Source organism: Lygodium microphyllum, chromosome 7, assembly GCF_053477565.2.
Source record: "Lygodium microphyllum isolate KBCC chromosome 7, Lygodium_microphyllum_v1.1.10, whole genome shotgun sequence".
NCBI lineage: Eukaryota > Viridiplantae > Streptophyta > Polypodiopsida > Schizaeales > Lygodiaceae > Lygodium > Lygodium microphyllum.
The window spans coordinates 17,786,878-17,803,343 of NC_141141.1; positions in this window are offsets into that span (position 1 = coordinate 17,786,878).

The following is a 16,466-nucleotide window of genomic DNA, read 5'->3' on the forward strand; positions in this document are numbered from 1 at the left end:
AGTGCTAAGGAATCTATCACAAGGTTTGTTGGATGTAGTCATCCATTAATTTTGATAGTAGGGAATAGTTTGATGCTTTTTGGGATATTTTTTACATGCTACTCTAAGAGAAACATTATTCTCAAATTGGGATATGCCCTATTTAGATAGTCAATGTACATGCAAAGTGCTTTAGATTTAGCATCCTAGGTATGTGTACATCAAGTAGGGTCCACACGTGAAAACAAATTATGGCATGGTACTTGACTTCTAGCAATGGACTATAATACTATTGTATCATAGGCGATGATTGAGGCATACTTGTGCCAAGTAGAACTCAAAACTAGAGGTTCCATCTCTGCATACAAATATCCAATGTAGAGATGGAACCTCCTATTACATCCATGCAAAGACAATGGTTGCAGGATTATGCATTCAACATGTTTCCTCAAACTTGGTAGAGTATAACATCTAGGTAGAGACAGTGTGACCTGGCAAAGATAGTGGTTGTAGGATATGCATTGCTTGTAGTCTCCACATGGATATAACAAGAGGTTTCATGTCTACCTTGGATATATGTATGCAGAGACATAATCATCTCTACATACAAATATACAAGGTGGACATGGAACCTCCTATTACATCTAGATAGAGACTAGAAGCCTATTATTGTATCACAGCTAAGGACATATTGCATTTATCATATGTTGACATCACCACTAGCCATTCATTTTCTAGTTTCTAACAATGGGACCTAGCAAAGATGGACATAGGCCTCCAGGTCTATAGTGTGACCTAGCAAAGATGGAGACTATCATCCAAACAATACATCTAGGGTGAGATGTACATTATTTAGAGTTACCCACAAGCCATCAAGCATGCATGTCTATACTCAATAAATCAATAACATGTTTGTTTTTTTTAAAGATGCTCATAATTCCTTCTTTTTGGATTTTTGGTACATGCCTCTTATATGTGATGCTTCAAAAGGACACTCTGAGAAGATTTTCTTTGCTTTCTATGCTCTCCTCACTCAAATGTATCCAAAGCACAAGATTTGGCCTACATTTCCTCCTATTGCCATCATGGCTTTATGACTACTTTCGATGCTCTACTCATCATGACACGCAGGTTGCTTGCTCTAAAAACAATTGTTTGCCCTCCTATTGCACCTACTCTGAAAAAAGTAGGCATGCTATTTACTTTAAACTACTCTAAGATTTGCTTTCCTTTCTATGCTCTACTCATTCAAACATATCCTAAGCATAAGTATTGGGCTACACCTCCTCCTGTTGTTAGGATACTTGCTCTAGTACCAACAGAAGCCTTATTGTCTCTATTGTCACATGGTTCGGGTTGAAGTATATTCTCCTAATCAAGTCACTATGGAGCAAAACATGATTTAGAAACCCATTCGTGTAGCAACCCATGAGAAGGCCACATCTCAAGATTTCATACATGCCAATGAAGTCTTAGTAGATTCACAAGTGAGGCTTGGTGAATCACAAATAAGGATTTCGATTCTTGTGATATGATGGAGGTCAACAATCAAGACATTGTATGTACCACCTAGCTTGATCATGATTGTCTTATGTAGGGAAGGCTATCATGCATGACGGGGATAAGGAGGGTAAGATCACAAAACCACATGGCTTGATCATGGTCATCTTATGCAAGGAAGTTATCATGTATGACCAATATTATGTCCTTGCGTGACCAAGATTATGGTCATAAGTTTTTCTCAAAGTTGTTTTATTTGAAAGAATTTTCAATTGCAAACAATGAACTTGTAGATAGAAATCAAGGAAAGTCATATGCACTTGCACCAGTTGCCATTGGTAAGTAGCGACCTGGCAAGTACCTCTGTAGTAAATAGCACTATTGCAAGATAAGCACCCAAATAAATGTCAAGATACCTATTGTAGGAATACTAGGAAAGTTGCTTGCTCTGAACTTGTAACGTGCCCATCTATTGGCTATCCAAGCACGTTTTAGCAGTCCATTGAGAAATGAGTCTAAGCGTCGCAACTTGGCACTCCCATGGAATGTTCCGGGTTTGTCACCTAGGGTTTCCCGAGTCTGTCTCGCAATGGAACGTTCGCGGTCGACCCACTAGGATGATCGACCTGAAATCCGGGTTCCTAGTGGTCAAGGTCTCGTGAGAGCATTCTAGCGTTGGGTCTTGGACATCCTACTTTACGCAGAGATACCCAATCCGAAGTAGATCCATATCACACTTGGTTCAAAGAGAATGGGAAACGAGAGGGATGTGCCGCTCAACCTCTCTTCCCATAGGGCATAGTCCCATCTCGGTCCCCTAAAATGACATGAATTGAGTTCTAACTTAACAATACCTAAAGTCAAATGACAATAAAGTCTTGCGAGAAGCCTTCCAATTCTCTGGGGCCACCCTACCATAGGACAAACCCGTTGGGGTTCTATCCACCCGCTTCTCTTGATAGATTTAGTTTTCTAATTAGATTCTACCACAATTATGTGTGACATTTAAAATCAGCTTCATTAATTAAGCCTTTTAGGGAACATGGTTCGTTCGCATAACTTATAGCACAGACACGAAAATAGTGTAAGCAGTTCTTTGGACAAACAAGTTCCTTAACTTATTTTCCAATTAACCTTTGTCTCTTGCCCATGCATGAGAAATTATGTATCCCTTTTGTCCAACAGAAGTACCTGGTCCAAATCACATGGCACCATAATTTCCTTTTTTTATCCAATATCTAGAATAGGATCTTCCAACACCCTAGATGTTGGGCTCATGAGACTGTCTACAACTCCATCCTGGACTCGGCAAGGGGTGTCTAGAGCTCCACTGACCCCAAGTGATCTAGGAGTGAGACACAATTTCCGTGGTTGGCCTTTTCACCACTCAACATTTGGCTCCTGAATTGAGCAGTGTCCTCTCGGGTTGAAACGCGGTGTGACCTTGGAGATGATCCACCTACGCAAAATATCCTTAATTAATCCAATTAAGAATCAAGCACAATCCATGCAATCAGCCTAATATAATCTTCCAAGAAAACATTCCTTTATCATTCCATGGCAACTTGTCATCACTGACCCCTGCCATGACATGTGAAGGGGATCTAAGACCTTGGCAACCCTGCCAAGGTCTTAGATCCCCTGCCAAGGTCTTATACAACTATGCAAAAATGTAAATTCTATTGAGCACTTATATTGATCGATAACCTAACCCTCTTCTTAGCAAGTATGAAAGCATTGGTCTTTCCTTTGCTTCGGATTTCCCTAAACCCTTGAGCTCTCTACTTGCCTCTGAGGCCTGGAGTTGTCTATATCTAGCCCAATCCCCAAATTTGGATTGATAAACGTAGTGGTTATTGGGCGGATCCCAAGGCATCTTAGCCTTTTATCCTTATGATCATTGTTTGTACAAGTTAAGTACAACATCAAGATTCCCAATCTAACGGTATGAGCTATTAGCGAGAGTTTGGCAGAGGTGTAGAGCTTAAAAAACGATCCCCTTCTAAAATAATTTGCTTGCCATGCAATCTATCGGACATGCAAGTTGTGACATATACCTTTGAAGTGACAAAAAATGCACCTACTATTTGCGAGGATGGGGAAGCTGACAATGCTTGAGTCTTTTATGAATTCATCGTATAGCATTTAAAATACAATGGTCTTCTCTTGATATGCATGTTTGGGGAAATTCAGTATGTCAAATACTTGTGATGCAATTTATCCTTCTTAATGTCCTATCCTTATACGAATCTAATGCATCTCATGCAGGACTCAAAGCAAAAACTGGAAATATGTTACTTACGACTGGTACCACAGTTGGATGGGCGGTGATGTCCTCATTCGAGGCTTTCATTGCGGGATTGCCATATGGGTGTGACAACTTTTGCTTGGGTGCCATCCCTGATCTCTTCTCCTTTAGACATGCCTTACACATGACTTCCACGTCTTGTATTCAATTAGCGAGGCCTAATTGGGGAGCGAGATGAGCTTGTGGTCGAGAGATAATCATGCGAAAATGGGGTATTGGTCCATGGCCAACGGGAGAAGAAAGGACCCGTGTGGACACCCTCTTTCATGTAATAGATGAACTTAGGTTTGCATGATGGGGGTTGGAATGTTATCTCCGCTGGCATTTCCAAGTGCAGCTTTCGCAACCTTTGCATTCATAGCTCCCAAACTTCTCCTCTTAGGGGCCATGATGGATGCATGTTTCTTTGAGTAGAACTTCAATGGACTTGAGGGTTGCATCATCTAGCTTGGAGTAGCTAGGATGGAGATAGTAGAGCCTTCGGAAGAGATGAGAGAAACTTCCGCAAGAGGTGATAGAGCAAGGCCTTTGAGATGATGCCCTCCTCTTCTATTAATTATTATTATTATTCTCCCTTTCCCTCTATCCTATCTTCTTCCCTTCCTCTCTCTACTGTTATCTCTTCTATTCTAACTTCTTCTTCTTCTTCTTCTTCTTCTTCTTCTTCTCTCTCTCTCTCTCTCTCTCTCTCTCCCTTTCTTCTTCTTCTCCTTCTTTTATTCTCCTCTTCTCCTCCTTCTCTTCTTCTCCTTCTTCTCCTCCTCCTCTTCTTCTCCTCTCTCCCTCCCTCTCTCTTCTTCTCCTCTCTCTCTCTCACTCTCTTTCTCTCTCTCCCTCAGCATGCTCAGGCCCTTTCGTTCCAATCCATCCCCCTACCCCTTACGAGGGGGGGGGGGGAGGGATGATAGGCTCGTGGCATTCCCCCCCTCGTCATCTCTCATTCACGGACTCCACTCCCTCTCTTTGTCCACACAATGATAGGGGGGGTGGTAGTAAAAAAAATTTGATTTATTAAAAGGGAGGGGGCGCTTAATTTTTGTGGGGCGGAGACATTACAGAACTGCTATGACACCCATGTTGCCTACACTAAAAACAATTGTCTCTCCTCCTACTGCATCTACTCTGAAAATAGTAGGCAAGTTGCTTGCACTGAGATTTTCTGCTTTGAACATCTAGGCAGAGATGGACATCATCATTTGAGGAGGCTTGTCATAATTATATGTATACATTGTGTGGGTTCAACATAAGGGATTTTTAAAATACCATTTTTACACTTTTTTTACATACAAAAGGGTCCCATATAAAGGGATTACTTACATATTGAATAGACAAGGGTTATGTCTAATTAATGACAAATTCATAGATAAGGATATTTATAAATAGGCCTTGAACACATGTGATATAGAGGGTATACATATAGTGAACTACCCGAGCATCATCATCTGTGCATACATATGGCTAGTTGTACCCATCTGGGTAGACAATAGCTAGGCGCTGGGTAGAGTGGAAGATAGCAACTTCTCGCACATTTGGGACAAATTAATGATGCATCTGAGTTGCTTGCTAAAGGTAGTGAATGAGCAATCCATAGGCTAAGAAGTGTCCTTCAATGCTTGATAACAAAAATTGTGAGAAGATGATGACTACATCATAGACATGCATTCTAGGCAGTTGGAGGGTGTGGTGAACAAGGATGAGATTGTATGTGTGCGAGAAACTGGGGCCTTCACATGTAAGATTCCTACATACTAGGTCCTAACTTGTTGTTCTTTCTTCTTGAGGCCCCGTGTCTTTCCAACCTTCACATGTAACACCTTCCAACAATGTAGTTGTTTATATTCATTGTGTAATGGAATGAGGCCAATACACGTGTCAAGTTTGAAATGTGCACAAATAGTTCGATTTTGATTTCTATTAAGTTGAGAAAAGTTATCTTTTGTTGGGACTCAATTTTATTGAAGAGCATTGTAATAGAATGCAAACATATTAGTATAATGGGTTGCACTCATAATATCACGCATGAGTTATTAACACTGAGTTATAGAAGAGAAAAGGAAGAGTGAGCTACGTCCAATAGGATATAGGAAAGATAAAGAGTGTATGTATGAACAAGCGCAGGTACTGGAGGTTGGAAAGCATCAACAAATCATATTAAATGGGTAAAATACAATGCACAACTAGTCATATCATCATCATCTTCGTCTTCTCCGAATATTGCCTTCTACCCGAGAAACATGCGCTGGCCCCCAACCAACCGTGTGTTTGGATTAAACCAACAAGAGTATTCCACACCATTCATCAATTGGCCCTTATGCTCTAAGCCTTCACACTGCATTGCATGCACACCATGGCGCGAGTAAATACACCCAATATACTTTATCCCAATCAAATTTCACATCCTTCCACTTTATCACTTGATAGATATCAATCAACAACTCTTCTTCTCACACTAGTCCTAAACTCTTTGCGAGCTTTGAGATGATTTTTGAGCACTTATTCAAAGCTACATTGTCCGAAAGACAAATCAAACTCCAAGCACATATGAATCCAAGCATACATATGAAGCTTAGCACTTAATAGTGCATTATTAGTCTTGGCACTTGTTGAAGGGGGATGGCCTTGGATGCATTCAATTGCCTAACACCCTTTAAAGTAAATATTTTTGGTTGGTTAGGGATATTAAAATATGTGGTGCATTAAACTTTTGCTATTGTGGTCACCCTCTAGTGCACAATGCATAGTGTATATGCACACGTACATAATGCACAATACACAATATACATGTACATGGGCATTCTAATGTCCCCATTACTTAGTTCATTTTAATGTGCGTATACATTCCAAAGAAAATTGATTCATGTTGTCACACATTTATTTAAAAAAAAATACTAGCTCTAATTATGAAACTGACTCTCATTATGAAGATAACTAATGAGATATTATATGCCAGTTCATAGAAGAAAGACTTGGAAGACCCTCCCAAGACTAGCTTATTGAAACTATGTTTGTAGTATAGAACGACAAAAAAAGAACTAGCCTAGTGGATAGTCACTTGGAACTTAAGCGCACTTGGGTGATGACACTGCCGGGATGGGTGACCTCTCCCTGGGAAGATTTTCTTACGAGCTAGTGGGAGCTTCTCACGCACAGCTAACGAAGCCTTCATAGCTTGTTGCCAAGTATACCAAGGCCAAGATTCCAAGGTCCATGTCTTGGTCGCCGCCTTAGTTGTGAGCCTTGCAGTGACGACCACCCAATGACGCACCACGCGGTGCTTGCCGATAGATTCGTAAATTTTTATATTCACGCTACAAAAATGGAGTGACGACCACCCAATGACGCACCATGCGGTGCTTGCCGATAGATTCATAAATTTTTATCTTCACGCTACAAAAATGGATTTCCCTCTTTGGTGTCATCAATGATGTCATCAAAAGCGCTAAAGAAAGCGTTCTCTCTTTGTTATCGATGATGTCATTAAAAAATGCTAAAAAAGCATGCATCCTCTCTTCTACCTCCCCCTCCCCCCTTGCAAAACTATAAATTAAGGTCTTGGGGATGACTAGAAAGAGGGACAAGAGCAATGTTGATGGGACAAGATGCTGATCGAGAAGGAGGAGACTCTATTCCACGAGACGAAGAGACATCATTCCATTCAACCCAAGGAAGGGGATACGCTGCAGGTCTCTCATCCTCTTCTACTCTGACTCGAGGAGAGAAGACACAGAAGAACTCTATCCTATTCTATCATACCTCTACTCTTGTCTCTATTCCATCTACTAGAGAGAGTGAAGTATTGCTCTCCACGAGGCAAGAAGAATCATCCGCAAGGCCTATATCATTGAATCCTGCAATATCCATCATCGAGAGTCTTACACCCTTACCAACCGATATTACTGCCGTGTTCTTCTTCTTCTTCTACAAATCATATTTCCGTCATGGCCTCGAAGAAAAATAATTCAAAAGCAAAAATCGTGAATGATCCTACTATTGTGGAAGCAACAGTTGGAGTTGCGAGCACCAGAGTCACTAATAGAGTCACAGGTGCGGATAACAACCCTTTACCACTTACTATACCACATGTTTTTCTAAAAAATTTCTATCCAAATAAGATAAGCCTCTTGAGAAACACTGACTTAAGGCCAAGAAACTTGATTACAAGAACTGGAAGTTAGAGACCCCAAAATCTAGATATCCCTAGTTAAATTCCAAGGGGAAGATTTCATTATGAAACTCAAGTGTCGATTACTACTAGAATTAAACATCACTTGAAAGTTGCATGATTGATTGAAGTCATAAAACTGCTTGCAAACATCAATCTTGTTTGTGATCTTCTAGATTAGATTCCGATCGAATTAAGTATTGGAATAAATAAAAATTGAGGAGCCCTATACCTCCCCCAAGGATAGGTGTTGAATCCCCATACCAGGAGGGGATGTTTTTACCACCGTGGAAGCATGGAACGACTCCGATGGTGAGAGGTCTCCCAGCACGGATCGTATTAAGTAGGAGGTGGATAAGGTACCAGGGGGACTCTGGCTAGTAAATTCCTTTTTGCACCTAGGAACTACTTAGTCCCTTATATGGCCTGAGTTCTACTTAGTCCCCTATATGGCCCGAGTTCTACTTGGGACACCTATAAACGCTAGCTATAGGTGGATTTGATCTTGGTGACGTGTAGATGCGCCGGATGAGGTAGCATGTGAAATTGTAAATTTTCTCTTGAATGGATGGGAGAACACACATTATAGAATATAATCAATGAAATTGTTTTATTCAGATTGTATGTTCGTGAGTAAATTATGTAAATGAACAACTGTGCATAAAAGGATTTTAATTAATGAAGCTATTTTTATATGTTTCATGTAATGAGGTAGATAATTAGATATCTAAGAACTTCCATAGAGAGAAGCGGGTGGATGGATTCCCGACAAATCCAGTCCTATGGCAGGGTGGTCTCGGTTAGCCACGAGATTTCCCCAAAAACAAAAACTAGGAAGAAACTTTAGGAAGGACCGATTCGCTAACTTACCTAGGGTTTGGTCTCAGAACCCAAACTGTAAATTATCTTAGGGGAAAGGTATAGTGGTTGTGCCAAAGCACTGCAAGAGATTTCATAAATCCTTAGGTAGCTACTGGAAAAAAGCGTTGTATTCCATGAACCAAGGGTAATGGCAGTCGCTCCTTCCAGACAAGAAGCCTCTTGAAGGACACCTCCGAATGTGAGTTAGTTGTTGATAGGTGATTGTTAGGTCAACTAGGAACCTTTAGGTCGGTCCTCCGTGGGTAACAGCAGGACGCTTCCCTTGCGGGGTAGACCTAGGGTTAACTAGCCAGACAAAATTTGATCATTCTGATTAGAGTACGGATAGCAACAATTAGAAGGTAAACTCTGGGAAACTACTAAAATGTTATCCGTCAGGAAATCAAGGTGGGTACGTTATAGGCATAATAGATACTACCCATCGCACACCACCATGCATTGACATAACTTGTGTATATACTTCTCGTTCAAGTGATTGTTGTAAACCTCTTTTATGCCCCTCTCTCTTTCATGTGACATCCACCCTTTTCGCAAGGGGGGACCGAGGGAAAGAAGGAGAAAGAGAGATTGTATCTTACAACACTCAACAATAGTGCACTACATACATGGACATCACACATTGCACATTGCATGGGATAAGCACTTGTCAAGGAGGGATCATAATGTTAAATGCAAAGAGAAAAAGGCCCATAATTTTTTTAAAATATATGGTTATAAAATACAATTCAATCGAGAGCCAAATTGTATCTAATTCAACAGTGCCATGCAATTACAATGTGCATTAGTCAATTTTTGAATGAAGATTAAGGTCTAGATGCATGCAATATGAGGTAAATCTAATCATGAGATCACAAAAAGAGGCTAGATGCCCAAGGGGGATGGGAAAACCCTAACCCTATTCATTTTTAAAAGAGATGAAAACTAGTGGAACAAGTTATTTATGTGTGCACAAACTTTACCTTTTTGCCTTCCTACTATATTATCTTGAGAGAGAGTGAAGAAGAGGGGGTGTGGGAGAGTGTAAGTGGAGTGAGTGACATAGAAATAAGAAGCTCCTTGCATCCTTTCCTGTAGTTGCATCCTTTCCTGTTCTCCATCCAATCTCACTAATGAGTTGCAACTCCAAGCAAGAGTGTGTGAATTGAGAGTGTGAGGGACATACTTCATGAAGCTTTTTTGTTCTCTTCATCTCCTCAAGCTCTTCAATGGCATCTCCTCTCATCAATGGGTACCAATGGAAGCAATATTGAAAGTGAAGGCGTACACACATGGATCAAGGATGTGGCTTGCTAATGCAACAACTACCATATACAATGAGTACTAATAAGTGCACTCTTTCATTATATCTAGTCGTAGATTTGTGTAGCATGTAAGTAGACTAGATACAAGATGCTTATGCATTTTGCAAATCAACATTCTTGAAGGAACAAGGATATGTCTAATGGTCCCAACATTAAGCCTGTAGAGTATGATAGACCTCACCTAGGAAATGATAGACCTTAAATGGGAGCTAGTGAAGCATTAGGATACTTTAAACTTAACCCATAAAACCACATGTGTAATGGATTCATTGCAACAACAACCACCTTTTGATGGAATACACAAAGCCTTGACAAATTGTGGAATATTTGGACATTATTCTATTTGGACACAAAACCATCTAGCATTCGGACTTTGGAGAATGTATTATTCTATTTAAGTTGCATATTCTTCTAGAAAATCCTTCCACATGATTAAATATTCCCATAAAGTGTAATTTCTTAAAGGCTTTTGTCTAAGTTCTAAAGTTCTCTTAGGTTGGACCTAGAGCATTCTTTGTGTTGGTATTACAATTTATTCATCATAAAGAACATGGTTAGGGTTGGGGGCACACAATTTTAGCTGACTCATATGAAAAAAATTATGAATATTTAGATAAGGAGGTATGGCTAGTTTATAGGTTGTGTCCCAAGGCATTTTAAGATTTTATATACTCCACAATATCTTGGACTAAGTTTTTTAAATTTCCAAAGAGACAATGAGCTCTTCTTGGGCCGAATCCTTAGGAAGACTATGTCTCGTTCCTTAAATATTCAACTTGTTTGCTTTGGGTGTGTATAGGTCTTTTGGCAACCCTAGGCTACCTTTATGTTTTAGGGGTACCTTGACCTACTCTTGCATATATTCTAGCATCTTTTTGGAGGCTTTGACCTTCATACTAGGGTCAGAAAAGTAACACGAGACAAGCACCCTTGCCCATATAATTCTTGAAATGGTGACATTTCAATGTTTTGCTAGAACGAAGCATTATAGGTGTATTATACAAATGGAAGGTATCCAATCCACATTTTTGGTTCCCTTCTATAGTAGGCTCCAAAATATCCTTTAAGACTTGATTGACTCTTTCAATCTACCCATCAATTTGGAGATGATAGGCTATGCTAAAATATAGTTGCATTCTAATGGCTTGGAAGAGACCAATCTAAAAGTTGGAGGTAAAAAAGGTGTCATGATCATTGACATTAGGGGAGATCTAGACTCATGTTTAGGCCTTTTAGTTTTAGAGAGAGAAAGTCTCACAACTAATAAGGAGAGAGCTACCATTACGGTAAAAAGGAAAAAGTTACTTTTTAAATATCTTAATTCATTCTTAAAAAATTTCAACATAAAAATTTTAGGTATTTTTGGGGATAGGTTCATTGAGGCATGAAAATAAAGAGATTCGTGAAAAATTTAAGAGGCTAGATAATGACATTCCTTGTCAATCTTGCACATCCTTCCATTCTTCTTATCATTTTTTTGAAATTCTCAAGTATTGCATCAAAATACTCTCCCTCCATTCTAGTAACCCTATATTTTTCTTGAAACTCTCAAGTATTAAATGAAGTGTCTCTTGTCTCAAAAATTTGCATGTGATTCACTCTTCTCACTTCTATTTTTCATTTACTTTGTTTTTTATTTCAATGGAAAGTATATGCTTTAGATATACATAACCAAAGTTGGATTCCATGGGGGAGAGAGAGAGAGAGAGAGAGAGAGAGAGAGAGAGAGAGAGAGAGAGAGAGAGAGAGAGAGAGAGAGAGAGAGAGAGAGAGAGAGAGAGAGAGAGAGAGAGAGAGAGAGAGAGAGAGAGAGAGAGAGAGAGAGAGAGAGAGAGAGAGAGAGAGGGAGAGAGGGAGAGAGGGAGAGAGGGAGAGAGAGAGAGAGAGAGAGGGAGAGGGAGAGAGAGAGAGAGAGAGAGAGAGAGAGAGAGAGAGAGAGAGAGCGAGAGAGAGAGAGAGAGAGAGAGAGAGAGAGAGAGAGAGAGAGAGAGAGAGTTGGGCCAACATAATGTGAAGAGGGGCTCCTAAGTTTGTTGGAATGTCCCCCCTTGCATTCTACTGGCCCAAAGTTCTCTAACATTTGTGTTAGTCTATAGCAACCAATGCAATGTAATTAGGAGTCCATTGTTATGTTTGAAAAGCTCTTATCACATTTTGAGCCATTCTAGATACACAAATCAATTGATAGTACAAAGTGAACATTTTGGGTGTGCAGAATTAGGCAAAATCAATACTATTATTGCATCCATAACGGCCCAAGACATGCATTTGGGATTTTGAAAAACTCAAAATAGACATGGGAAGGCCAAGATATGAAGAAATAGATGCGTCAGTTGAGAGAACCCACAAAATGTGAGGGGGCCCCCAACCAAAATTAGTGGTGGTCCCCCTCACATTGTGTTGGTCCTCACACGAATTGACATTTTAGGTGGAGAATTTGGTAAATTTGATGATTTCGTTGTGTTTGAAACAACTTAAAACCCTCATCAAGTGTCCAAAAATGCTCAAATAAAAAACAAGAAGGCCAAGATATGAAGAAATAGAAGTGTCACTCGAGAGGACCCACACAATGCTAGAGGGGGCCCCAACCAAAATGGGGATCGCCCTTATGTTATGCCAGTCCTCTTGATTGACATTTTGGGTGGAGAATCTGGCAAAAACAATGGCGCCATTATAGATAGACCCAAAACCTCTATCTAGGATTGAAAAATTCTCAAAGTGGGCATCAAGAGGTTAAGATATGAAGATTAAAAATGTAACTTAGGGAGGATATACCCAATGCATGGGAAAAGGGGGGGGGGGGGGGGGGCTCACGTTTTGTGGATACTCCTCAGGTGACTTTTATACACAATGCGAAGGGCCCCCCCTCATGTTGTGGGTGTTCTCCTTAGATGACTTTTTTTCTTCATATCTTGGTCTCTTGGTGTCTGTTTTGAGCATTTTCTAATCTTAGGTGGGGGTTTTAGGTTGTTCAAGATGTAATGGCACTATCCATTTTGGTAAATTATCCAACATGTCAACATGAGAGGATTGGTACAATGCTAGGAAGGCCCTTTGAGGGGATCCTCTCGTGTTGTGCAAGTCCTTCTTGGGTTACTTTTTTAAAATAAATATATTGGCCTCATGGTGTCCTTTTTTACTGATTTTTGGGCATAGATAGGGGTTTCGGGTTGTTCTAAACACATTGGTACCATCTTTTTTGCCAAATCTTCCACCTAAAAGGTTAACTCAAGAGGACTAGCACAAAACGAGGCCCCCCCCCCCCCCCCCCCCCCCCACCAATTTTGGTTGGGCCCCCCCTCATGTAATGTGGGTCATCTAGGGTGACACATCCATTTCTTCACATCTTGGCCTCCTAGTGTGTCCATTTTGAGTATTTTTGGATCCTAGACAAAGATTTTGAACCATTTCAAATGCAATGGTACTATCGATTTTACCAAATTCTCCATGCAAATGTCAACTTGAGAGGACTGGCACAATGCAAGGGAGACCTTTACTAATTTTGGTTGGGGCCCCCCTTCGTGTTGTGTAGATGTGACACTTCTATTTCTTCATATTTTGGCCATTTTGTGTCCATTTTGAGAAATTTTAAACCCCAAATATAGATACATCATAAATGATTCAAAAGCCTTGTGAGGTGTTAATAATTGCTCAAAATGAACATTAGCATACATATCTATAAAGAAACTAGGTGGTAAGGATCCAGACAATGTAATAAGGCCTTTACAAATACTATGGTAGACTTCCCCTTGCATTATATTGGTGATGGACCTATACAATGTGAGAGGAGGAGGGCATTAAAATTTTTTGAGATCCCCTCTTGCATTATGTGGGTCCATGCTTGCATTGGACCTGCACAAAATGAGGATGGGTGACTTGAAAATCTCAAGCCCTCCCCCTCACATTGTGTCCCTAGGGGCCCCTCTCATATTATATGAGTCCAAGCTCATGTTGGACCCACACACATAAGGAGTGGTGACTTAAAATATCATGGCCCCCCCAGCATTGTGGTCCTAGCCGCTTCTCCCTTCCCCCTCTCCCCCTCAATAGTCTCTAGGCTATGCTAGCCTAAGGCCCCCCTTAGATTGTGTTCTTCTTCTTTGGTACCTTTCTTATTCCAGAGCCATCCTCACAAGCTTCTCAATATTATTTGAAGTTACTTTGAAGAAATGTAAATGCCTCAAATGATAATGTGTCAAACACAACATATCAAAGGATAGCTTCAGCCTTGCTGCATTATTTTAGCTCGATTTTTTATGAAAAGGAAGTGGACCATTATTTCAAATCGATTATGCTATGAGCCAACACTAACTAGTCTATTTTGCACATACTGATCTTTACACTCTAAATTAATGGTAACAACTTAAAATCTTTGTACTAACTTATGAATTTGGAAAAAGAGAGAAAATTTCAAATAAAGTATATTTTATGATATTTTCAATTATTTTTGAGTTACCTCTCTCTATGCTAAGGTGAAATTTCTTACAAGTCCCAAACTTGAGTCAAAATCTCTCCTAATGTGATTCTTTTTAGGAACTCATATAATCAGAACATCTCCTTGATAAATATCCTATTAAAATTGAAGCTCTACGAGTTGTTTTAATAGCAATAGAGTGAGATACCTTGGTTACCATATCCACAATTCTAAAATGGAGTCATATTCTCCTTGCACAATGGGTAGGTTTGCTATAAAATCCATGTTGATATACTCCTATTTCATTTGGGGGATATCAAGAGGATGTGTTTTTCTACATAGTTTGACTCTTTTGGCATTGATCTTTTAGTAGCTTAAGAATTGGCTCACATACCTAAGAGTGTTAGCTTTCATTTATGGCCAAAAGTAGCTCCTTCTTATCGTATTCAAGGCTTTTACATAGCTGAGATGTTATGCAACGAGGCTATTATGTGCCCCCCACAAAATCTCTCTTTTTAGCTTCTAATTTTTTGGTACGTACAACCTTTATTGGTAGTACACAATTTCTCTTGAAGAAGATAATTCTTCAACTTGGCTTCATCCTTTGAGGTCTTCTTTTCTAGTTTGATATTATTGATCTCAAGATATTTCAAGTCATTGGGAGCTTCGGTGTGGCCACAATATCAATAATGGGATTGTTGGGCATAGAAGTAAGACTTGTGATGCTTTATTGCCTTAAAGGGTTCTTGATTATTAGGGTATTTAGGTTGCTTTTTGATTGAGAGCATTAGCTACCACATTTTCCTTACTAGATGGTACGTGATCTCAAAGTAAAATTTTTGTAGAACTTTGATTCATCTTCTTTGCCTCATATTTGATATTCAGCCGAGTGAAAATTCACTTGAGATTGTTATGATTAGTGTGCTGGGAGTGAGCCTTTGACCAAGTAGATAATGGTACCATAGTTTGAGAGCATGAATATTAACATCTCCAAATTATGTGTGGCATAATTCTTTTTGTATAATTTAAGTTTTCAAGAAGAGTATTCTATGGATCAACCTTCTTGCAAAACCACACATCCCAATCCTATAATGTTGAGTACTTCAAATTCTTGGAAGAATCTAGGGAGCTTTAGTATTGGAGTTGTAGTAAGACATGCCTTTAACTTATCATAAAGCTCTCTTACTCCTTACAATGCTATATTATCTTGGTTTGCTTCTTAAGGAGTTTAGTCAAGGGGATGGCGACTCATGATGAGAGCATAATCTTTGATAAAGATGCACTTCCATTTTGTGAGTCCTAAGAAACCCTTGATTTCTTAGACATTTTGTAGTGATGGCTAGTGTTGAACTTCCTTCACTTTGCCTATGTCAACTAAGATACCTTTGGCTGAAATAATGAAGCCTAGGTACTCAATTCTATTTTTCAAGAAGGCATATTTATTCCCTTTTTCATAGAGCTTGTTCATCCTTAAGATCTCAAGAATGATTCAGAGATGGTCTAGATGGTCTTATTCTTCTTTGGAATCAGTCTTCTATCATCAAAGAACACAAGAATAAATTCACCAAAGTAAGGCCTAAAAATATCACGAACTAAGTTATGGTTGGGGTATTAGTTAAAACAAATGACATTATTGTGAATTCAAAATGACCATACCTAATATTGAAGGTATTTTTTGAGCTATATTCATCTTTGCTTCCAATTCAATAGTATTTCAATCAATTCGATAGTATTTCAATCAATTTTGAGATACTTATTCTTGATGGTTACATGATCCAGAGATGGTGTGGACGATCTTATTCTTCCTTGGAATAAGCCATTATGTCATCAAAGAACACAAGAATACATTCACTAAGGTAAGGCCTGAAAATATCCTAAACTAAGTTGTAGCTAGGGTATTAGTTAAACCAAAGGACATTA